Here is a 23,972-nt window from a genome sequence, read left to right on the forward strand (position 1 = left end):
TCTTCAAAGAAATACCACCCCAAATGTTAAGAGCCAGGAGAGATTACGCTTTTCTAGTGGAAGAACTCAGAAACCGTCAGATACAGTATAGATGGGATGTGCCATTTGGTATCATAATTACACTTGGTGAGCAAAAATATCGTCTCAACTCTGTATGGGAAGCCCGAGATTTCTACCATAAGACCCTGAAGGTGGGACATTCTGAATCATCTGGATCCGGAGAAAGACAACGAGAAGGACAAGATAAACAACAAATTATACAACCACAAGATAGAAAGCATCATCTTTCCTTCCCGGTAGGGCAAGGGATCAGAGAACAAGGACCTAGCGGTACGACTACCAGACGAATGGGGAAATAAGGCAGACTGCAACAACCTTAATAGTTATTGGCCATTGATTACATGGTCAATACTTTGTGACTTCTGTCATGCAAAAGAAAAATGACACAGTTGCATACTGAAGAAAAGATATTGACTTGATGGATAATTATGAACTTTTATATAAATTACTGATGATGATTTATTTTTTGGGGGCGAAGAGGACGGAGATTGTGGTGGGGGTTCTTTTGGATCATGGCCCAGTTTGGATGGAGTTGGGAAGGGTAGTGTAGGTAAGAAGATCTTGGAGGTCGAATGGGAGCTATTTTGATATGAAAAGTATATTAATGATTGTAAAAATTGCTATCTGAATGTCATGTTCGGAATATGAATAAGGGTATATTTAGGGAATTTCTAGGAGACCCAAGAAAAGCATATATGAGAGGAGTACTAATGAATATAAAAATATATATGTATATATATGTACGTATATATATATATACATATATAGGTGTGTGAAGGTGTGTGTGTGTGTGTGTGTGTGTGTATATATATATATATATATATATATATATATATATATATATATATATATATATATATATATATATATACATACATACATACATACATACATACATACATACAAACAAAGGCAAAAAAAAAGAGTTGGAAGAGGAAATCAAAAGAAAAATTCGAAATGTATCTAAATTGTGTTATAGAGGAAGGAGGCACAAAGTGAACAAAATTAATGGGTTTGGAAATAGACAGAACAAAGCAAACTGTTTAAATTTGTGTAATGGTGAGAAGCTGAGTTTAATGTATATGAACAATGTAAACTGCTCATTATGGGACTAAGAAACTCTAGATAGTTTATGTTTAACATTAGTAATAACTTAAACTGTTTAAAATTTGGGTAACAGTAAGAAGCTGAGCTCAATGTTGAGATATTTTAGACTGTGATTGTTAAAATGCTATACCGTGTACGGGCTCTGGGAAGTCGGGGGGAGGGAAGGGAGGTGGGGTTCTGGGGGGAGGGGGGGAGGGGGGAAATACAATATGTGTTAAATTCTAAAAAAAAAAGGAAAATATTTATCAAATGTTCTACAGATGGCATCTCCCTCCCCCAGCGAGATTGGCCAAAATGTACCCAAACATATCACCAGATGCTGGAAATGTAGACCAAATCAGGGAACATTCTACCCTATGTGGTGGACATACCCAAAAGTAAAACAATATTGGAATAGATTAAGAATATGCCTCGAAGAAATAACCAAACAGCAAATAGACATGAAGCCGGAATTATTTTTATTGGGAATACTGACAGATTTTTTTTAAAAAAAAAACATACAATATCTAATTTTACATATCATAATGGCAGCCAGAATTATGTATGCACAAAAATGGGAGAACAATTTTGCTCCATCAGAGGAAGAGGTGATAAGGAAAGTCCTAGAGTGTGCAGAAATGGATAGCCTCATAAAAGAGATCAAAGATAAAGGAGAAACATATTATATCATAAGGTATGGAATGAATGGTATAAATAGTTAGAAAACCGGTGTAAAGTTTAAGGAAAGATTAAACAAAGAATATACAGGAGTTATAAATTACTAATAAATATGTATAAATGGAAACAACATACAATGAATGATTGTAACAAGAAATGAATATATTTGTATGTATAAAGACACTGGAATTACACGTATAGATAATGGCATATTAGAGGGGGGAAATGCACATATAATGGATGTATACAGATATGGAAATGTTGTATAGAAAGAAACTGTTAAAGTTGTTTCTTTTTTGTTTTAAAAAACTGTGTAAAATTATTTAAAAAATAAAAAACCCAAACATTATAGAGACTGGAAGATTAGGCAGAATAATGTCTTTAAAATGGCTTAAAGCACATCCAGGATATGCTTGAGATGGAAGCAGAATTGATCACACAACTTGTGTCCTATAACCATCAGGGCTAAGGGCTACCAGCCACATGCAATAGAGGAAAACAAAAATTTTAGAGATCCCAAAATCTAAAAATATTTAGTTAGTTAGTTAGTTAGTTAGCTAGCTAGTTTGTCAAACATGTACGAGATAACAGGTATAAGTATAAACATGGAAATGAACACAGGAAATGAGTACAAATAAATGGGGACAATAGGACAGGGATAGTATGTACATTGGTGTGCTTATGCACACCCCCTTACAGACCCCTTAGGAATGGGGTTAGTTCACGCTAGACAGTTTAAGGTTAAAATTATGGGTTTTGAGGATGTAACAACAGACTTGGATAGTGCATTCCACGCATTGACCACTCTGTTGCTGAAGTCATATTTTCTGCAATCAAGTTTGGAGCAGTTTACCTTGAGTTTGTATCTATTGTTTGCCTGTGTATCATTGCAGTTGAAGCTGAGGTAGTCATTGACAGGTAGGATGTTGTAGCAGACAATTTTGTGTACTAAGCTTAGGTCAAACATTAGTTGGCATAGTTCTACATTGCCCAGGCCCAAAATTTCAAGCCTAGTGGCATAAGGTATTCTATTGTGAGGAGTGGAGTACTTTTCTCGTGAAATACCTTTGGATTCGTTAGATTGTATTAATGTCCAAAATACAATGTGGATTCCAGGCAGTCGAGCTGTATTCGACAATTGGTCTGGCAAAGGTTTTGTGTGCCCTAGTTTGCAGTACAATGTTACCCAAGAAGAAGCTTTGCAAAATTAGGTTAACAAGTCTTAATGCCTTTTTGGCAATGCTGTTAGAGTGAGCTCTAGGGCTTAGATCGTTTGAGATGAGTAGTCCTAAGTTTTGAATGAGTGAGAATTGTCTATGAGGTTGAATTCACCCAACTTGTATTTGGTGTTCTGATTTTTGCTGCCAATGTATAAAATAAAGCGTTTGTTGGTTGAGATTTGGAGTTGCCAATTGTTCGACCATTCTGTCACATAGTCAAGGTCGCTTTGTAGGACAGAAGTTTTGTTGTTAGTGTTAAATAGTTTTACGTCATCAGCAAGAGGACACAGCTGCTTATAATATATTGCAAAGGTCATTTAGCAGAAAGAGTGTGGGTCCTAAAACGCTGCCTTGGGGGACACTGCTGTTAACTGGTGCAGGTTTGATAGGGAGCTCTCTATTTTGACTACTTGTTTCCTGTTTGACAGGAATGCAGCTATCCACTTGTGCAGGGATCCGGAAATGCTGTAAGAGCATAGTTTTAACAGTAGTTTGTCGAGTACCATTGAATCAAAGGCTTTGCAGCTCTATCGTTTGCTCACCCCGCCCATCCACACTATCCTAGCCCAATTCAGTGTCAAGTCCCATACCTGGGAGTGGAGGTGGTGAACGGAGAAGCATGGAGAGGTCCAGCGGCACAATTCACAGCAGCGGCAAGCTCAGGAGTTTTCTCCTGGATTCCTCTCTGTCCTGCCTCCTCCAATCTCCCAAAGTTCTTTTCCCAGAGTGTGATAGCTTTCTACTGGATTCCCCTCTGTCCTGCCTCCTCCAATCTCCCAAAGTTATTTCCCCAACATGTGATAGCTTTCTACTGGATTCCCCTCTGTCCTGCCTCCCCCAATCTCCCAAAGTTCTTTCCCCAACATGTGATAGCTTTTTATTGGATTCCCCTCTGTCCTGCCTTCTCCGATATCCCTAATTTTGGTCCTTAATCCTCCAGTTGTCTATTTTCGGAAGGTTTTCCCCTTTCTTCCCCTGACCCCCCCTTCATAGGAGTCCCAAAAAACTTTGCCACATGGCTTGGGGTGGTGGTTATGTGACTGAATGTGCATGAGTGATGTCAAGTTGTCCATACCCGCCAGGCCATATGACTGCCAAGCCCACAAAATAGGCCACACTCACAGAATAGGTTCTAAAAAAATTGAAATCCATCACTGACTTGTGAGCATACTTGTCACAAAGGGAACATTTCATGGTACTCTCGTCATCTTCAAAACATTCTGAACATATTAAGCATGGGTCATTGGTAGAGACCTCATTCTTTTTGGGAGGGAATTTGGCAGTGGAGTGTTTGACTGGCATGGTAGATTTGGTGTGGAGGCACTGGTGTAGATGTTGTTTTTAAAATTATTTATAATTGTGTAGTTGAGCACCTATTACTTGCTTGAATCCACTGTTAAATTAATTAAATTTAATTAATCAATGTCACAGTAATCAATCAATAAATTAATCAATGCTACACTAATTGATCAATTACTCAATCATCAACATTAATCAATCAATCCATCAATTAACCAATCAAATAATTAATCAATGCTACACTAATCAATTAATTAATGAAGGGATTTGGTCTTCTCCTTTGAGTCGTGTCACTTGTTTTTTTTTACTGGTGGCTTCTGGACTGTCCTTTCACGCTACGACTGGAAGCTCCTTTCCTAGCCAGGAAAATTGAGATGTTCCTGTTGGAATTTTTCAAGCCCCGCCTTTCCTAGTCGTTTTTTACTGGTGGCTTCTGGAGTGCCCTTTCACGCTGCGACCGGAGGCTCCTTTAAGCCTGGAAAAAGGAGACGTTCCTGGTGAAGTTTTACAAGCCTCTCCTTTCCTAGCCGGGAAAATGGAGATGTTTCTGGTGGAGTTTTCTGGTGGAGCCTCTCCGTGTAGCGATTTGGTGATCTGGCGGGTTGCAGTGCAGATGGAAAATGTCTTTCCTCTCCTTTCTGCAATCTTCCTGAGATCTGGCGATATGGCGATGGCGATCTGGGATTCAGTGGTAGATTCAGCAGGGATTTGGCGGTAGCCTCTCAGCAGTAGCCCCTCAGTGGGAATTTGGATTTGGCGCTAGCCGCTCGGCGGGAATTTGACAGTCTCAGTGGTAGCCTCATCTTGGGTGGGGATTCGATGGGGACCTTCGGGCGGCAGGATCCTCTCCTTCGGTTGGGATTTGGTGGGGATTCCAGGCATACATACATACATACATACATACATACATACATATATATATATTGTAAGTGGAAATAACTCCACCTACAGTTGCTAGGATTTCTGTGCTGCAGATTGTACTGTGTTACTTGCTAGAAATCAGCAGTTCTATGTATCTCTTTGCTCTACTTGGTGGTATTTTTTTTTTCATTCTGATCTGCTACCATATGATTTCAGCCAGCATAGCAAATCAGGTGAGACTAGTTAACCTACAACAAACCCAGAGCTGTTAAATATAACCCTCATTGCCTTCTGCTCAACTGCTGAGTGCATATTTGCACAATGTTCTGCAGATAGGATTCTCAGTATCATAATACATAAATATAATATGTTGGTATTTGGTGTAGTATTTTGTGGGAATCCTGGCCTTATTATTTCAAAACCATGGTTTATCTTTATCTAGTGTGGTTTATTCAACAAATGACATTAAATGTGTAATGGCTTTACATATCAAACCAGACAATCTAGGTTAAAATCTCCACTTAACTATGAAAATGAAACAAAGCATGTTAAAATCATCAAAACAATCTCTACATGTTTATGCTATAGCTAACATACACTGGGACAAGTTACTGTGGACATAATATGCTAATATCCCCTTCTCCATTGTATTTTTTTGTTTCATCTAAATTATTATCTCTCTATGAAATAGTCCTAAATATCAAAGCAATAGTATCCTTTATTATGGTCATCCACAACAGAGTTCTAGAAAGCAGACTTCTTCTATATAGGTAATCCTCAACTTACAATCATTTGTTCAGTAACCAGTTGAAGTTATAACAGCCCTGAAAAAAATAACTTATGACCATCACACTTAAGGTCATTGCAGCATTCCCACAATCACATGATCAAAATTTGGACACTTGGAAATTGGCTCATATTTATGACAGTTGACGTTTCCCTGGGTCATGTGATCATTTTTTTTGCCACTTTCTGACAAAGTCAATGGTAAAGCCAAATTCACTTAACAATCGTATTGCTATCTTAACATTCCAATGATTCACTTAACAATTGTGACCAGAAAGGTTGTAAAATGGAGCTTAACAACTTTCTTGCTTATCAATGGAAATTTTGGGCTCAATTGCTGCTCTAAGTTGAGGACTACCTGTACTTTAGATTCCCCTACATTTTAAAAACAGATAAAAGCACATTTAAACATATTTTATTTATAGTATGAGAAACATTGAAATAAATAAAGTTCATATTTAAACTTTAAAACCTTTCATTTTCCTATCTCCTTCCAGGATTTTTACTGTTACTGTTAATTATGATTAAGAAAAATCAGTACTGTACTAACATTGCCATTTCCTCACTTTGAATCTTCAGGGGATAATTTATGATTATCAGACAGAGAATTTTGGTAGTGAAAGTTATCTAAATTGAAACTAATTTTATATTAACATTCCCTCCAGGTCAAATTAAGCAAGAACTCAAACAGCAACCAAGCAAATTTTGAAAAGCTCACAGAGCAGAATTGTCAGTACCTCTTCATTGAGTAATTAGGAAAGAAGACCACGAGACTCCATAGATAGAAATCAAGTGTACTTTTACTAATTATAAATGATTAAAGGCGTAGCAAAGCGAAGACTGATTATTTAGGTGCGAAAGCGATTGATATATAGAATAACCCATTCCCCACCCCTTGGCATCCCAGTTACAGTCCAATTAATTCTCCTAAGTGTCATGTGTGAGATAACTTCAAAAGGCATCACTAAGATGGAATGTCGATGCCGTTAACCTCGGCGGGAACTTCCTCCGCATGCGTAGTTCAACAGGCAGCAGAACTCCAGAATCTTCCTCCAGCACAATTAGGAACCCCTCCCAAATACCATGCCCTCCCTCCCCGTTTCATGGCAGCCAAAGCAGCAGCAAAGCAGAGGCTGACATCCGGCCGTCCTCCGGAAAAAGGCGGTTAGGCCTGGAAGACGAGAAAACACAAACAAACAGACGAACAACAAAAAACAGAAAAAGAAAAAGGGGGGGGAGAAAGTCAGGAAGGAGAGTCAATCAGGGTTTGTCAGGATAAGCAGAATAAAACTGTTGGAGCAGCTGGGGAGCACGGACATGGGACTTGTCCACCCACTCGGCATGAGATGGAGGAAAATTATTCCAAGCCACTAGGTACTGTATCCGATGCCACCCCCGCCGAGAGTCCAATATTTCCCGGACCTCAAAATGTTGTTCACCATCAATCAACAGGGGGGCAGGCGGTGGGTCCACAAGTGGATGTAAAGATGAGAAATGAACAGGTTTAATGAGATTAACGTGGAAAACTGGATAAACACAGCTGAGGTGCTTGGGTAGCTGCAAGCGAACCGAAACAGGATTGATGACCTTGATTATGGGAAACGGGCCCACGTACTTAGGCCCCAACTTCTTAGACTTTTGCGTAGTTTGACGGAACTTCGTGGATAAATAAACCTGGTCACCCACTTTGTACTGATAAGGTTGCGCATGTTTCTTATCAGCCTGTTTCTTATGCGCGCGATGCGCAGAATCCAAAGTACTAAGTGCCAAAGGCCAAATATGGCTCAATCGCTCACTCCACTCGGAGACGGACGAAATCTGTGGCTGCTCAAGAGGAACCTCGGGAATAGGAACAAAGTCCTGGCCAGATGCAACACAAAAAGGAGTGAATCCAGTGCTGCTATGTACGGAATTATTATAAGCCACTTCCGCGTGCGGCAACAAGTCGACCCAATCATCCTGCTGGTAATTGATGAAACAATGTAAATATTGTTCCAGAACAGAATTAGTCCTCTCGCAAGCCCCATTAGTCTGAGGGTGGTGGGCGGAGCTTAAAACCTGGGCGGAGCCAATGCGCTTAAGAAAGTCCTTCCAAAAAACAGAAGTGAATTGGACACCTCTATCGGAAATGATGCGATCAGGCACACCATGCAAATGGTAAACGTGAGAAATGAAGAGTTTAGCAAGTGCCTTTGCAGAAGGAATCTTATGGCACGGAATAAAATGAACTTGTTTGGAAAATAAGTCAGTAACCACCCATATAACGGTGTGCCCCTGGCTCTCAGGAAGTTCGACAATAAAGTCCATAGAAATCTCCTTCCAGGGGGCGACAGGGCGGGCTACAGATTGGAGTAGACCTTGCGGCTTCCCTGGTGGCCGTTTAGCGGCTGCACAGACCGGACAGCTGGCAACATAAAGTTCAATGTCCTTTTTCAAAGAGGGCCACCAAAACTGCCGCTTCACCAAATGCAGCGTCTTCACAAATCCAAAGTGACCCGCCAACTTGGAATCATGAGCCCGTTGGAGGACAACAAGGCGAAGAGAGGCAGGGACGTAAAGTTTCGCCCCAATCCACGATAAATCATCCCTTATTGTGCATTCACCTTGATGCTGCTGGAATCAGTCATCCTGGGGAAGGGCCTTTTTGAGATCAGCGAGGAAATCTTGAGACACTTCCACCTTCGAGCGCGCCTGCTGCCTAATAACAACAGGAGCAGCGAGGCTGGACGTGGGAACCACGGGCTGGATAACACTGAGTTTAGAGCAGTTGTATTGAGGAAGTCTGGACAAAGCATCAGCCATAAACTTTTTCCCTCCTGGGATGTACTTGAGTGTGAAATTGAACCGATTGAAATGCTGAGCCCAGCGCATCTGCTTAGGGGAGAGGCGTCTGGGAGTCCTCAAAGCTTCCAAGTTCTTATGGTCAGTCCACACCTCAAACGGGTGCTTAGCGCCCTCCAGAAAGTGGCGCCACGTGGCTAAAGCCCAACATACAGCAAATGCTTCTTTCTCCCAGATTGCCCAACGCCTTTCCGTGTCCGTGAGCTTACGGGAGGTGTATGCGCACAGTTGTAAATTACCTTGGTCATTAGTCTGAAGCAAGACGGCCCCAACTGCCACGTCGCTGGCATCAGCTTGAACGACAAAAGGCTTGTCCATCTCCGGATGCTTCAGAACCGGTTCCGCCGCAAAGAGTCGTTTCAACTTCTCAAAAGCAGCTTGACACTCCATGGTCCAATCCAACGGCTTGCTAGGTTTAGGTTTAGGCCCACCTTTGGACTTCAACAAATTAGTGATGGGAAGCGCAATTTTGGCAAAAGAAGGGATGAACTGGTGATAGAAATTGGCAAAACCCAAAAATTTCTGCAATTGTCTACGTGTACGGGGCGCCTCCCACTCAGTGACCGCCTTCACCTTAGCGGGGTCCATCTCAATACCAGCGGGGAGATACGATACCCAAGGTAGTCAATCTTCTCCTGGTGAAATTCACACTTGGACAACTTGGCATAAAGTTCAGCGGCCCGGAGCTTCTTCAGGACAGTGTGGACCAACATGACATGTTCGTCATAAGTTTGAGTGTAAATAAGGATATCATCTAAATATACGATAACACCCTTGTAAAGGTGGTCATGCAAAATTTCATTAATTAATTGCATGAAGTCTGCAGGCACCCCCTGCAGGCCAAAGGGCATCACCCGGAACTGGAAACAACCGAGGGGGCAGTTGAAAGCCGTCTTCCACTCATCCCCCTCCTTTATGCAGACCCTATAGTATGCTTCCCTGAGGTCCAATTTAGTGAAAATATGGCCCTTTCCCAGTTGGGCCAGCATGTCCTTCATCAGTGGTAATGGGTATAGTTTCTGAGCTGAGATGCAGTTCAGGTTTTTGAAATTAACACATAATCTCAGGGAGCCATCTTTCTTCTCTCTGAACAACACGGGTGCAGCTACCTTGGGTCGTGCTGGCTCAATGAAACCCCTTTTCAAGTTTTTATCAATGAATTTCCTCATTTCCTCCAATTTCCTAGGAGACATTGAATATATTTGGGGCTTTGGAAGCTTTACTCCCGGCAAAATATCGATGGAACAATCAGTAGGTCTGTGGGGTGGAAGCTTATCTGAAGATTTTTCACTAAGAACCCCTTTCAGGTCCCAATACTCTTTTGGAATCTTTTCTTCCCCCTCAATTCTCTCCTGGCCCCTGGCGGCCAATGCGGGACTGGAGCCAGCAGGCTCTGGGGCGTCGGCCTCCCCGTCTGGGGCTGTGCTGGTCCGAATGCGCAGCCACCCCTCCCTCCAATTAATACGAGGGTTCCATTTACGAAGCCAGGGGAGTCCCAAAATAAGGGGTCTGTCCATTCCAGGAGCCACAATAAAAGAGATCAATTCTACATGGGTGCCCATCTTCATCTCTAGAGGTTCAGTGTAGAAATGGGCTGGGCCACCCCCTGCAATGGATCCATCGATTTGGCAAAAAACAATAGGGGTTTTCAAAGTCCTTAATTTCAAGCCCAGTTTTTCAACCATTGCAGGGTTAATCATACATCTCGAACAGCTTGAATCAAGGAGGGCGGGAAGCTGTTCTGTCTCCCCATCGGGTGTCACCCTTAACTCTACTGGGATCAACATGGGGCCCTTATTTGAACTCACCCAACGAGACGAGGCGTCGTCATCGGAGTCATCAGAGGAGCTGGTGGTGACGTCCGCTTCTTCTTCCGCCTCCTGCCTGAAGCGCTGGGGGGTGTTTTCAGCAGCGAAAGCAGCCTCTTTCTTCCTCCCCGGGGTCTTGCTCATCTTCCCTTCCCTCTTGGCAGGGGCCGGGGCGGTTGCAGGAAGTTTAACACGGCAATCCATTGCGCGGTGGTCCCCCTTCCCACAACGGAAGCATGTGAAAGTCTTGGCCTTGCCGGCAGAGCTTCCCTTCCCTTCACCCCTGATGCGGAATGGGGCCTTTTGAATTGGGGGGGGGGTGATCTCTCTGCTTTCTCCTCTTTCACACGTTGAAGTCTAATCAAGTCGAGCTCAACGTCTGCTGCATTTTCATACCAAGCTGTAACTCGCTTGGGGAGGTGTCTGTTAACGCATTGTTGGTAAATGTCCTCATTTAATCCCAATGCAAACTGGTCCAGGAGGGCATCTTCAGACCAGCCTCTCATATAAGAAGAAAGCTGTTGAAACTCCTGAATATATTCAGCCACCGGTCTATCTCCTTGTTTCAGGGCCATAAATTTCACCTTCCCCCATTTCTCAATCAGCGGATCATCAAATCTCCTTTTTAACGCAGTCATAAAGGCATCAAAATTCCTCAGGAGGGGGGAGTTGCATTGGTGTAAGCTGACCATCCATTCGGCGGCTTTTTCCTCCAAAGAAAGTAAAACCATTCGCACCTTCATCTCATCTGTTTCTAAATCGGGCCCATAAATTTCCATATAGTTCCAAATCTGTACAACAAAGAGACCCAGGTCCCTGGGATTTCCGTTATATTTTACTGGCAAGGGAGGGACTTTTGCAATTCTGCGTCTTCTGGGGGGGCCCCCTACTCTGGCAGCAGCCCTGGCTGTGGGGGGAAGCTGTTTCTGGGTTTGTTTGCTTCCATCCCCCCTCGGCCTCTTCACCCTCCCTAAATTTTTGCATAGAGTACCTTTGTTCAAACTCTTCCGTTTGTTCTCTTTCCCGGGACCTCAGCTCAGTCAAGGTTTCTTCCCATTCGGCTGGTTTTTTCTTTTGTTTTCTCCTGGTAACTCCAGCATCCAAACTCTCACTGTCCTCCTTTTGCCCCACACCTAAAGTCCATCGAGGGCGAACCGCAGGCTCCTCTATTCCTAGGCCAGCCAGCCTTCCAGGTAAAGATGGGTCTGCAGTTTCCCTTTCAGTCTCCTCTTCATCGCTCGCTTGCAATGACATTTTCCTCATTCCTTCTTGTGAGTACACCCCCCACAGTAGGTTGAAAACTCCTGGTGGGGTGTGAGTGAGTCTTCGCTTATTGTCAGCACCTTTTCAATGAGTAATTAGGAAAGAAGACCACAAGACTCCATAGGTAGAAATCAAGTGTACTTTTACTAATTATAAATGATTAAAGGTGTAGCAAAGCGAAGACTGATTATTTAGGCGCGAAAGCGATTGATATATAGAATAACCCATTCCCCACCCCTTGGCATCCCAGTTACAGTCCAATCATAATTCTCCTAAGTGTCAGGCATGAGATAACTTCAAAAGGCATCACTAAGATGGAATGTCGGTGCCGTTAGCCTTGGCGGGAACCTCCTCCGCATGCGTAGTTCGACAGGCAGCAGAACTCCAGAATCTTCCTCCAGCACAATTAGTAAACCCCTCCCAAATACCATGCCCTCCTTCCCCGTTTCATGGCAGCCGAAGCAGCAGCAAAGCAGAGGCTGACAAGAATTCTATTTCTAATTTTTGCAATGGAAATTTACAAATAGTAAAATGTATAGCTTTTATAATAAGGTATTAAGAAAGTGATCAGAGAACAAATTTCTTTTCCAGCTGTTGCTATCAATTGTGATATCCACAAGGCACAACACATTAACTGAACTTCAGTACTTATTTCCATCTGGAAGTGGTCAGAGTAGTGGATGAGTAAATCATGAGTGTCTTGTTATAACTTTATTAGGGAGCAGTAGGCAAAGTATAAAAAGACTATACTAGTGTTTCTCAACCTTAGCAATTTTAAGTAGTGAACTTCAACTTCCAGAATTCCCTAGTCACTTGACTCTGAAGAATTATTAGAATTAAAATCTGCACATCTTAAAGTTCCCAAGGGTGAGAAACACTGAGCTAAACTCCTTTTTGGAGAAAAAACCTTTTTACCATTTGTTTCAGTTAGGGTTAGGGTTAGGGTTAGCAACTATAATATAAAATAAGGTAGTAGATATATATATATACAGTATTTCATCCAAAACAAAATTTATAAAAATATAAAAACCTCTAATTTGGTTGTATTTTTATCTTGTTTTTAGTAGTGCTAGTCAGTAGAATCATGAATTTGAGGTATGCAGTAATAAAAAATTAATAATACTTGTGAAACTTCTGAAAGAATATTGGGAAGAAGAAACTTACGATCTAAAATATAGCATTTTTAATCCTTACATATGCTGCAGAAATATTTATTATCTTATGTTACCAGCCTAGATTTTCCAATTTTTTTTGCAAACTTTCCACTTTTTTTTTTGCTAAATTATTTTATGTTTCTCCGACCGTATTTCCTGCAGTTTCTATTTTAATCCATCTAAATTTTACTGGTGGTTTATCTCTAGCCATTTTTCTGATCTAACTGAGCACAAACATCTCTTACATTCTTTTTGCAAGAATGTTTTCTAATTTATGGATTTTTATAAGAATATGGATGTTCAAATTAATTATATCACTTTTTTATTCTTTGTTTAGACTATTGACAGCTGTGCAAAATATAATGAGGTTATCCTGTGAGCAGGGGAAAGTGAAACTTTGGATGCATTGATTTAAAGTTTCATATTGTTTTTGCTGTGTCTCTGTTACTAACCATGATAGATTGTTTCATTGGTCTTCATAATGATTCAAAACTTCTGTAACAAAGAATAAATAAAGGAGCTTTCTCTTTTCTCTGCCATCAATTTCAAGGGTTGTCAGAACCTGTCATGATTGTTTAGTATTTGGCTTCATCTCCAACTAAGTACTGTTAGCAACTTATATGAGGTTTTGTTCCTTTCTACCTCTTGTGCCAGCCTCTCTATAGAGGCAGCAGGTTTTGAGAAATAATAGATTCTATTTTCTGGAAAGATGTGAAGAAATATTTCATTTGCATCAAATGCTTTGAAAATACTGGAATACAGGTAGTCCACAACCTGTGACCATGGAATGTCAATCAGCAATCATTCCTAATTATGACAACACTGTCCTTGGAGTTATGGCCATCCAAGCAGCCCACCACGATTCCATTGTGAGTGCTTGGCAACCCATTTACATTATGATTAGTTGCCAATTGTCCTGGGCCCTTTGTAACCTTTCCTGCCAGTTTCCCCAGAAAATCAACGGAGATGTCTGCAGGAAAGACCACAAGTCCCTAAATGTCTCCTACTAGTGCACCTTCCCTCAATCTGCAGAGCTATTGTTTAGCTATTAATTGTTTAGCTAAATAATTTGTAATGGAGACAAAACAATATTACTGGTATATTTTTGAAAGTGTGGATAGGAAGAGCAGCTATAATACCTTGCTCTTAGGGTGGTGCAATGGCTCAGTGGTTAAGACAATGAGCTTCTCAGCCAGAAAGTTGACAGCCTGTACTCAAAACCCAAGTGCTGCACAACAGGGTGTTTACCATGATTCTGCCCACCTAGCATGCTAATGAGAGTAGATAAATAGGCACCTACAACATTATGCTGGCCACATGACCATGGAAATGTCTTTGGAAAGCACTGGCTCAATAACCTTGAAACGGAGAGGAGTGCCACCCCCAATGTACAATCATTTGTTCAGTGACTATTTGAAATTACAGTGGTGCTGAAAAAAACAACTTACAAACTGTGTCCTAAGGGATGGCCACCCCCACCCCCATAGTCATGTGTTTGTTATCAGGGAATGGGCAACCTCTTCAATTCACTTCGCAATCATATGATTGTCATTTACAATCTTTCATTGGAAGTCTTCATTGAAGGGAAGGTCAAAAGGGAAGGTCAAGAATGCCCAAATCCAACCAGAGTAAAAAAGCAGTGGAGTAAGGTAAGGAATGTGGGGTGCCTTGGTGGTATGGAAGGCCTGGCATAGGTCACACATAAGGTTGTTGGGGGGGGGGATACTGCAGATCGGTTTTACATTCAAGAACTGGAAATCCTCCCTGCCAAAATCCAAGAAGGATTTAAAATCCCTGAGTAAAACTATTTGTCTACAATACTCCTACAACTTGAACATTGCCTGTGCTTAGTCTCCCATAGCATCACCCATCTTCCGGAGGCACCCATACTCCTTACCTGGGAATAATGACTCACAAGATCACTTAACTGCAACTAGGAGTCCTGAGATTATGATTGTTAGGCAAAGCAATCTCATGACATCTTGTTTAACAACCACTTTGCTCAAGATTTTGGCCCCAACTGCAGACATAGGTCGAGAACTACCTGTAATTCTATGTGTTCAGATTCAAAACAACCAAGCAGGATAGAAAATGCTTCATTGGCATGGTATATTATTGAAGAAAGAAATGAAAGGAAGGATTTCCAGGAATTAGGAAAAGAGTTTAAAAAATAAGATTTACTTTTATTATACTTATTAAAATGTAGTTCCTCCAAAAAAGTGGAACCAGATAAAGGGGTAAAAGAGAATTATTTTCATTTCAGCATTCACTTATTTTGGACTGGCCCAGTAAGAAAAGTACAGTATTTTGAATCTGTATTTACTGTTTGTTAAATACATTGTGATTTATCAGTTTAAAGAAGTAAGAATTAAAGCTTGTTGTAAGGGCTCCTCTTCTAACTTAAGAAAGTGAAGACTCTTGAAAGGATTATTTCAAAAGGAACCTTTAATTAAGAAGAATGGAAATCATTAGAGGCAAAGCAACATCTGAATCCCCTTAGGCAATGCAGGTTGAATTAAAGCAGTAATGACCCCTCCCATGCAAATTCTAACCAATACATAATTCTAACCACTATTTCTATTACTAGAAATAGTAATTGAAAGGCCAGTATGTGGTTATGTATTAAACTTTGGTATATTTTATGATGAAGGACGCTTAAACAATTATAGTCAAATGAAAATGAAGATACGATTATGGTGACATATTTAAATATTTGAGTTAAAATTCTTGAGTTAATATGAAGTATGTTTGTTGACCGTGGAAGAGATGCACGAAACCAACTTTTGTAACCAACTGATATACTTTCTACAGCATGTAAAGAAGGATTGTGTTTGTTTTAAATAAAAAATAAAAAAATCCCAATTTTTTCGGGTTCCCATCAAACTTCATCCCAAGGGAAGGAGTTTTTCTTTCTAATTGCAGGTTTCAAGGTTGGTTGGGAGCGGCCCCGAATTCATGCACCAACTGTGGAGGAGGATTTGCTGGGTTCCTAGCTGTTGCTGCTGTGCCAGCTGCTTGATCAGCAGGGCCCAGAGGGGGGTTAGCTCCCCTGGCATCATCTGCGGTTGCCACCCTTCCAACGCCTCTTGGTTGCCGTTCTGACTCCTCCCAGATGTTGAGATTTTCCAAAATCTCCATCACCAACTGGGTTACACCAGACGATCCTCTCTCAGCGAGGCTTCATTTAGTTTCTCCTGGTCAGAGGGGGCCTCTAGCTTGACTTTCCACCCTGATTTTCAGCTACGTTGGGTAAGAGTGACTCCCCTGGTTCTCCCATCGCAGCCATCTTTCGTCATGATGTCAATTGACCAGTGGGGCTTTTTGGGGTCCTCCAGGCTCACCTCATCCTCTCCGACAGGGTATATGAAGCAGATCTCTGGTGGGGGGGGTTGACATTTCCCTCCAGCAGTCAGCTTCCCCTTGTTCAATTTTGTGCTCAGGCATGGTTTGCAAGGTCCCCTCGGTAGAGCAAATGTTGTCTCTCCTGGTTGACTGATTTGCAGATGTTGTTTTATGTAAGGGCTCCTCTCCTAACTTAAGAAAGTGAAGACTCTTGAAATTGATTACTTCAAAAGGAATCTTTAATTAAGAAGAATGGAAACCATTAGAGGCAAAGCAATATCTGAATCCCCTTAGGCAATGCAGGTAGAATTAAAGCAGTAGTGACCCCTTCCATGCAAATTCTAACCAATACACAAGTGTGAAGATGTTTCCTTTATCCTGAGAGCTGAATAAACATACATTCATGTTCTGACCCCCCTCCGTCCGGTGAGTAACGCCGACACAATCTTACTGTTAGCTACGCTTTATTCACAGTAATTACTCACAGACAAGACATTGGAAGCCACCCAGACTCCCACAGATAAGAGATACACACAAGAGCTTCTCCAGCTTAGTATAACGGTTGTGTCCTGCAAAAGGTCTCCTCCCAAAGTCTCTTCCTATATATTCTCTTTGGAGGAGCCAAATCACAACCACCTGGGCCTGATTATCTCCTATGAGTCTGTCTTCATAATTGCTGCCTTCGCTTCTCCGCCCTCCTCTGCCTGGCATCAGGGACAAACTCCCTTTGATTGTCACCACTGCTCCAGTGCTTGATATCAGGGACTAAGATAGCACTAGAACTCTGTCTTCTGGTTCTTAGACCACCACTTTAACCATTACAATAAGCTGGCTCTCTATAGTAACTTCTCAAAGTGAGATAGGTGGCAGAAAATGTAATAAAAATAAATAACTTTTCTTTAACATTAAATCATTATTTGGCTGCATTTCAATATTATGCTTATATATATTTTGAAAGCCAGTTTGGTGTAAGGTGCTGCAGTAGAAACTTGGAGACCTACTCCTTTCTTAGGTACAAAGGTAGCTGGGTGACCTTGGACCAATCAGTCTTCTTAGCCCTAGCAAGCAGTCAATGGCAAACCATCTATGAAAAATGCAGAGATTAGTCCAGTTTCTCGGAGATGAGATTTATTCAAAAACATACACTTACGTACACAAAAATATGTACTTCATATATTACATGAAAATAGAAGGGAAGTTTATAGTTGCCTTGTTGAAGTAATTATGCAAAGAATTGTATTCAACACCCTAGATTCAAGAATTAATAATCAGGGAGAAACCGGAAGCGTCACAGCGAGACCAGTTGAAAATTAGTGAGCTCCGAGGAGGCATCGTGAAATACAACCAGACAAACCGCTATTAAGGGGTTTGCAGGGACAGGGAAGAAGTAGAGGTACCTCGGACGACCAAAAGAAACCAGCAAGTTCCTCGGTAGGTCAGAGGAGAACTCTTCATATCGACAGTGGGGGTGTCGGCCATATCTAATGACCACTTTCAAGCTGAGGCAACTGAACTAAAATTGACAAAAAGAAAGAATTCGGGGGTAAAGTTCCTTTTTTTTTGTTTTTTGAATAAAAGTGGATTTCAACAGTTATTGACAATTAACACATTGGAGTGCACAGTAGAGTGAGGCCATCTGCTGGTGAGAAGAGATCATTACAATACTTAGAGAAGGGCAAAAGACAAAGTACAGCTGGAGAATTTGACCTTGGCTACAGAGAAACATACATTGTAGTGGTGAGAACTTTTAAGGAGTGCTTATTTTCGCAACAGTGTTTGGCTTTGACTGCTTGGGGCTGTGGAAGAAAATAAATCCTCAATTCAGACTGAACTGGTCAATCATGAAAACTGGACTTTAGAATTTGGGACATTAAAGGGAATTTTTAAAAAAAGGATTGCACAGACTTTAAATTTTAATTAAATGTGATACAATTTTTTAAAAAAACCTTTTAAAAATTGTTAAATTAGTTAAACTGACATTATGGAGTTCTGGATGTATGAGAAATTATTTGAGATGTTAAAAAATGTGCCTGAAACTGTAAAAAAAAATCAGAAATGTAGACAGAGTTCTCAGACCAGGACTCTAGGAGGCAAATAGGAGAACAGGGGGTAAAAGAGGGCTCAAATGAAGACCAAGAAGACAAGGTGGAAGAAGAGAGTTTAAATGAAGAGGGAGAAGATGATGTTGGAACTGAAAATAAAAAACAGATGATTTCACTGGGATTTACACTGATACAAAAAAAAATAAACAAACGGGAATGCCCCTCCCCCCAAAAAGAAACAATTGAATAACGAAGAAGGGAAAAGTGGGAATAGACGAGGGAAAACCCTGGGGAAAATTACTAGAACAATAAAAGCACAAAGCAGAGAAAGGACTTGGAAGAAAAGGAATAAGAATTACAAAAATAAGAAAAAGAAAAAGCTAGGAGAATGGGAGCAAAGAAGAAAATTGAAAAGGAATAGAATGACTTTTTTTTTCATCATAGTTCTAGTTCCATTTCCAACCCAATTTATTCTCTTTCCATTTTTTCATCTTAAACTTATTTTCTTCTTAGTATCTAAACAATATCACCAATTTCCCTCTGAACCAGATTATCCTTTCATCTTTCATCTATTAACCTATTTTGATATAAACAACATGCATCCTCAATTTCAGTTTTTACATAGAAAATATTTAGCTTAACAATTCTATTATTTCCCTTATTTCCCTCTTAAGCCTAGTTTCTTCTTAATACATAAACAATATCACCAATTTCCCTTTCAAGATTGAACCACATTATCTTTTCTTCTTTCATCTGTTAGTCTATTTTTATAAGCAATATACATCCTCAATTTTGAATTTTACACAAAGAACATTTTACTTAACAATTTTTAATGTTATTATAATTCCCTTTTATCTTAGTTAACTACATATCATTAACAATATTGATATAATTTTTTTTAATCTACTAATACATCCCTTTTTCCCCGCTCTTCTAGCCATTTTCTCTGGAACTCTCACAGAATTTGTTACATTGGTATCATGGATGTATAATGAACTATTAGAGATGTTTAAAAATGTGTATGAAACTTTGGAGAGCAAGAATAAGCTAGAAATTTAGATGGAGCACAGTCCAGGAAATAGAAGAGAAGAGAGTAAAAGAGGGCTTAACTGAAGAACAAGAATAGAAGAAAAAGGAACTAAAAATAAAAATAACTAGATGGTTTCATTAGGGTAAAATAGATGAAAAGAGGAACCATGAAAGGACAATTAATGGTATTAAGATGGAAAATATGAGAAGAGAATAATAGAGTAGAAATTGGAAATAGAATTATGATGTAAAATAGATTATGTATAAAAGAGAATGTAAAAGGGGAAAACCTGGACAACGCTTTGTTCATAAATATGTTACTTGTATTTAAAAAAACAATAAAAACTTTATTAAGAATAAAATAATTAATAATCTTGTTAAGGATATATTTTGTTCCACTCCTTGTTATGTATTGTACTGCTATTGATCCTCTACATGCAAATGCCAGCTTCCTAGTATGGAGAAGTTGCAGGATTGAAAATAAATAAAGAAAAAACTAAAATAATAGCTAAAAATCTTACAGAAAAACAGAGAAATGAATTGGTAAAGAAGATATACCTCCAGATAGTAAAGAAAGTAAAATGTTTAGGAAACTGTTTAACAGCAAGATGTGTAACAATCAAAGATGAGAACTATACTTAATAGGAACATAAAAAAGCTAATATAATTATAAATATGGTTAGAATTATTCTGTTCTATTATTATTATTATCAGTGTATGTGTTATTTTTTCTTTCTTGTCTTTCGTAAAATGATATGCCCAGACAATACACTGTATTCAAAATATTTATATATAAATAAATAAAAACTTGACTAAAAAAAAACCTGGGACGAATGTTTTAGGAAAACAACTAGCTCAACTTATCAGGAGGGCTTTAAACTAAAATTGAGGGTTGACCAATCTTTAGGATCTCCAGGACCTAATTTCAAGCAAAAACCCCTAGAAAACAAATCAAATAATGATATAAGGAAGGATGAGAAGGAACACCAAATAGGAGGCATAGAAAGCATACCCAGAATCAGACATAAAAATGTCAAATGCTTATATAAAAATGCACAAAGTTTTGGGAACAAACAGAGTGAACTTGAACTTGAAGATGTTTACTTGCAAGTAAAACAACCCCCTATGACAGGGCAGTGATAGTCTTTTATTCACAGGGATTTTTTTAAAAAATAGCAATCATAATTAGTCCCAACAAACCTGGGTTTATCCCAGAAATCCAAATTACTTGTATACTAAAAATCACAACTGGCCACTGCCAAACCTCTCCTATTTCCCAGTCAGGGAGTGGTGCTGACTATCATCTGCGTCTGCCTCTCTCTGAGAGCCGGCTTATTGCTTTCCTTTGCTCAACACTCTTTTCCTTTGCACATACACGCATCTGGGATGGGCCCCATCTGTTCTTCCCCCACACTCAGCTCAGGCCATGAGGAGAGATACCACTCCACGTAGAGCAGGATGGAATGCCCCTGCTCTGCCTCTGCTTCTGATGCTGTTTCCTTATCAGAGCCTTCCAAAGGTGACAAGTTGGCCTTATCCTCTTCTGATTCTGAAGCTATCTCTGTTGGCAGCCAACAACAGAGGTGGAGTTGCACTATATGTAAAAGACCACTATATTGGTACAGAAATGCATGACTCCAAACATGAAAACTTCCCAGAATGCATATGGGTCAATAAAAAAAAAGAATGACATTACCATAGGGTGCCATACTACCCACGCCATCCAATAAAGCAGAAAAAAATGTACTTTTTCTAACCAATTAACAAATATATGTAGGCTACAATATTAATGGGAGACTTCAATTACCCTGATATCAATTGGAAGACTAATTCTGCACCAAGTGAGAAATTGAATAGGTTCCTGACCAACCTAGTTGACAACTTTTTTGTCCAAAAGGTAGAGGAGGGAACTAGAGGGACAGCCATACTGGACTTAATACTTACAAACAGAAAAGAAGTGATAGAGGGAGTTGAAACTGCAGGAACCTTGGGAGAAAGTGACCATGTCATACTAGAATTCAACATAACATAACACAAACACAAGCAATAGAACACAATGATAGAAGAGTCTTAGATTTTAAAAGAGCTGATTTTAATAAACTCAGAGAACTTGGGAAAGATTCCTTGGATGAAAATCCTAAAGGGAAAAACAACTCAAGTATCTTGGGAAATTCTGAAAAATATGATCATAAAAGCCCAGACCAGCACAATACCATTGAAAAAGAAAAAGAAGAAATCCAAGTAGTAATCAATATGGCTGCACAAACATCTCTTACAAATACAAAAAATGGAAAGAGGGACACATAATTAAGGCAGAATATCAGCAGATAGCCAGAATCTGCAAAGGCTAAATCAGGAAAGCAAAGGATCATAATGAACAAAAACTTGCAACAAAAGTCAAAGATTTTTTTTAAAGTAAGAAGAATAAAATCAAGGAAACAATTGGTCCGCTAAAGAGGGAAGACAGCAAAGAAGTAACAGGCAGCAGAAGAAAGCAGAGCTGCTTAATTCATTTTTGTATTGGTCTTCACACAAAAAGAAACTATAGACTATAAACCATAACTGTAAAAGATAGACTAGAAATAAAAGTTAAAATAAGCAAAAAAATGGTAAGAGAAGACCTGCTTGATCTTGATGAATACAAATCACCAGGACCTGATGGATTATATTTCAGAGTCCTAAAGGAGCTGGCAGATGTAATCTCAGAACCACTGTACCATATCTTTCAAAAATTCTGGAGCACTGGGGAACTACCAGAGGACTGAAAAAGAGCTGATCTGGTTCCCAACTTCAAAAAAAAGGAAAAAACCAGATCCAGGAAACTACAGATCAATCAGCCTAACATCAATACCCGGGAAGTTATTGGAAAACTATCTAACTAACTTACTAACAAAATGAAATTCATTGTAGAGAAAAGTAAAGTCTTACACTTAGGCAAAAAAACCCCAAAATACACATATAGACTGGGAAAATCAGGTTTAATAGCAATAACTATGAGAGGGATCTTGGAGTCTTAGTGGACAACCAATTAAATATTGTGCAGAAATATTTTTAAAGCCAAATAATAACCAAAATAATAGTGTGTAGGGGCAGCCAAAAAAGCCAGTGCAATCCTAATTTGCATTATCAGAGGGATTCAATCAAGATCACGTGAGGTACTAATACCATTCTATAAAGACTTAGTAAGACCATACCTAGAATACTGCATCCAGTTTTAGTCACCATGCTATAAAAAAGATGTTGAGACTCTGGAAAGAGTGCAGAGAAGAGCAACAAAGATGTTTAGGGAACTGGAGGACATATGAAGAACAGTTACAGGAACTGAGCATGACTATTCTAGTGAAGAGAAGGACTGGGGAGACATGATAGCAGTGTTCCAATATTTGAAACACTGTCACAGAAAGGAAGGGGTCAACCTATTTTTCAAAGCACCTGAAGGCCAGATAAGGAATAATGGATAGAAACTTATCAAGGCGAGTTTCAACCTAGAAATACAGACATTTTTTTCTGACAGTGAGATCAATCAGCCAATGGAACAGCTTGCCTTTGGAAGTTGTGGGAGCTTCACCCTGGAAGCTTTCAAGAAGAGACTGGACTGCCATTTGTCAGAAATAGTATAGAGTCTCCCGGTTGGACTAGATTACCTACAAAATCCCTTCCAACTCTGATATTCTGTTATTATTATGATATTTTTCTTTTTATCTCTTACAGTACATTTTTTCATATATCTGTCTCCCTACTCTTTGTTTAGTTTTTGTCATATTTCACTAGTTAACTCTTTCTTTCTTTCTGTTATTTTATGAATAATCATCAAGCCATATTTTTTGCTACCTAAACTGAATGATATTTGTACTAAATGACCAGGAGTGGGCTGTGTACAAACTAAACTGGAAACTACCCATACAAATACAGCTAGTGGTGGAATATAAACAATATACTCCCCAAAATAAGCAAAATTTTCAAATAAAAATCCATAATAGATTAATATGCATATTATTCAAAATATTTGATTAAAATCCTGAATCCCACATTTACAAGAATTCTAGCTATATGAATAATGCAGAATAAAAATTCATCATGATTTCATGAGGAGCATTCTATTTTTATGTTATAAATAATTTATGTACATTTATTATAAATAAGCAGCTTAAACAGATATTGTTTCTTTCATCTACTGTATATATGGTTCACATTTTATCTGCATATTGTTGAAGGCTATCAAACCAGATACAGTTTTTTTTCTTGATAGTTTCAGCTAAAAAAATATTTGAAAATATTATCATTACAAGAAAAGAAATTGTATTTGGTTTGATAGACTTCAGCATTATGCAGATTAAATGTGAACTATATATAAATGAAAGAAACAATATCTGTTTATGCTGCTTATTTGTAATTTATATAAATTATTTACAATATAAAAATAGAATGTTCCATCCAATGATTGAAATCATGATGAATTTTCATTCTGTATCATGCATATAACTAGAATTCTTGTAAATAAAG

At 39.4% G+C, this 23,972-nt stretch overlaps 1 protein-coding gene across 1 annotated transcript in view; it reads left to right on the forward strand.

The window, feature by feature from the left end:
• Window positions 1–23,972, forward strand: part of DMD (dystrophin) — a 1,161,901-nt gene that overhangs the window by 882,628 nt on the left and 255,301 nt on the right.

This window comes from Thamnophis elegans, chromosome 6, assembly GCF_009769535.1.
Source record: "Thamnophis elegans isolate rThaEle1 chromosome 6, rThaEle1.pri, whole genome shotgun sequence".
In the NCBI taxonomy this organism is placed as follows: domain Eukaryota; kingdom Metazoa; phylum Chordata; class Lepidosauria; order Squamata; family Colubridae; genus Thamnophis; species Thamnophis elegans.